Raw genomic sequence first — 2,498 nt, 5'->3', positions numbered from 1 at the left:
CTTCAAAGGAAATGCTCTTCCAAGGATATGGGCAATGCCACCAGTGCTCAGGTGCCTGCAGTGGGCTCTATATCAACCTCAGCACTGAGTTACATTATGCCTAGATTGCCCCCTGATACACCGATGGACCCTACTCACTTCCTGCCTGAACACAAGGCTTCTTGCTGCACAAACATAGACTTCACGATTTGGGTGGCTTAAATCTGATGTGGGTCTATTAGGATTATTTACTTCTTTGTATTTTGCAGCTTAATTTATTTGATTGTAAGTATATTCTTTATAAGTTCATTTTCCAAAAATTTTCAGTTTCATTCAGTATTATCTTTCCCACTTTCCAAAACACTGCTTCAAGAAAGTCACTCAATCTAAGTCAATCTAAGATTCTATAGAATGTCTTTTTTTTTTTGCATTTTATGCTTTTGTGTCACAGCTACGAAATATTTGCCTAACCCAGGGTCACAAAGATATTTTGTTCTATTTACATTTAATTTTATGATCCAATTTTAGTAGATGCTTTAGTCTTTATAGTATACATTTTTTAAAAAATGATCACACCCTAGCTTCAAGTGATACTACATTTCTTCCTGTATAGATAAGGATGTTACAACACTATACCTCCATTTCTCCTCTTCCGGAGTTTGTGCTATCATTGTCAAACATTTAACTTCTCCATATGTTATAATTTCACAATACATTGTTATTATTTGTACTCTAAACTACAGTCTCTGACAATTAAACAGATTTAAATAACATCAGAATAAAAACCCCTTTTATGTACTACATCATTACTATTTCCAGTATTCTTCGTTTCTTTGCATAGATGAATATCTTAAAATAGCATGAAACGCAAAAGCAGTATATGTTTTCAAAGTAGGTATCATTCATAAAAATTGTTAAATAGAATATCAATGTGAGCAGAAATTAAAGATGGGTGAGTATGTGCACCTTCAGAACCCCCTACTTACTTGCATAACATGCCCCCATACCTTATGGGAAATATGGAGGCTCTAGAAGCATGACTGGAAAGCAGTTGATTATCTAGAGCTAGTTCTGTTGCAGAAGAGGCCCCTGACTTTCCTCAAGGGAAAACTGGTAGACAATCAAAACCGTGGAACAGGCCCAGGAATCTTCAGTCTAAATCCATGATGGATCCCAGCCATTCAACTCAGGACACATTACACAGGAGAAGGAGTGCATCATCCTGTTGGGGGGTGGGGAGGAAGGCTGGGAAACCTATTTTAGTGAGCTTTTTTTACCAAACTTTTTATTTTGAGATAATTGTAGATGCACATGCAGTTGTTAGAAAAAAAGAAAGGAAAGAAAAAAAAAAGGAAAAAACAGAAGTACAAAGAGAGATCCTATGTGCCCCTTATCCAGTTTCTTAATTTTGTCAGGACTTTCAAACCTTGGTGTAGTCAGTGCAATCAGAAGCCATCAACAGACTTGTAATCAAGCAAACCAGCTTCCAGAAGACCTCTCCATTTTGGCCGTTCCACATATATGCAGAGATTGTTTGCATTAAACCATAACTAGTGCTCTAAGGAGAGTACTGTTAACAGCTAGTCCACTGGGGAGCTCTACTGAAAAGGCAAGACCAGCAGAGTGAAGAGAGAAGGCCTCTGGGAGTCAAGAGGGGACTCTTTATTTCTTTGTCAGATTCAAATCAGATGATTTGGGGGGCTTAGCGAACATAATAAACTATAATCTTTGGTGATTTTGGATAAAATGATTTGGCTGTAAATGTTGAATTCCCCCTGCTGCAGGAAGAATAAGATTTCAATAAGATTCTGAAATTGGAGATCATCAGGCAGGAAATTTATTAGGGAGAGCACATGGAATCAATACCTGTGGAAGGGAAGGGAAGAGAGGGAGGAAGAAAAAGAAGTAGTATTGGACAATGAAGGAAACTGGGCTGCATGTAGTTTCAACAAAGGCCTCAGCCAACAGCTAGGAGCCCTTAAGAGTTGTTGTGCATCATAGTGAGGGTGTAAGACCTTTACATGTACGCTTACATTGACCTGTCATTGGGTGCAAGCTGCTCGTCGGAAGGTGATGTGATCTGGGACTAGGCAGCTCTTTCCAGCCCAAGACAATTTACATAAAGGACTAAGAGCTGAGTTCTGTCAGCTGGTAGCACTCCCAGAAGCTATAAGAATAAATATCTCATTTCTAAAGGAGGATCCATGCAACACATAACATCATCCACTATATTGCATCTAATGTACTGCTCAGCTCTATTCCTTCATGTATTTTCTGACTGGGAATAGCCAGGGTCATGGTTATAATGGGCTTTTTTACTGGGTCAGACTTATAGGAAGAAGATTGGTGGGATAAATTAAGCCCACGCAGCTATAGCTGATTTCAGAGCTGTAATTAATACTCAGCATCTCCCTCCTTTATCCAAGGAACTCTACTGAAAAAACCAAACCAGCAGATTCTACTAAATTCCCCTCATCTTCAGCTAGCAGTTCTGCAGGTCTTGGGTCTGTGGTCACCGT

Source organism: Propithecus coquereli, unplaced genomic scaffold (genome assembly GCF_000956105.1).
Source record: "Propithecus coquereli isolate 6110/MARCELLA unplaced genomic scaffold, Pcoq_1.0 Scaffold105, whole genome shotgun sequence".
Classification (NCBI taxonomy): Eukaryota; Metazoa; Chordata; class Mammalia; order Primates; family Indriidae; genus Propithecus; species Propithecus coquereli.
Note: the sequence above shows the minus strand (reverse complement) of the source record.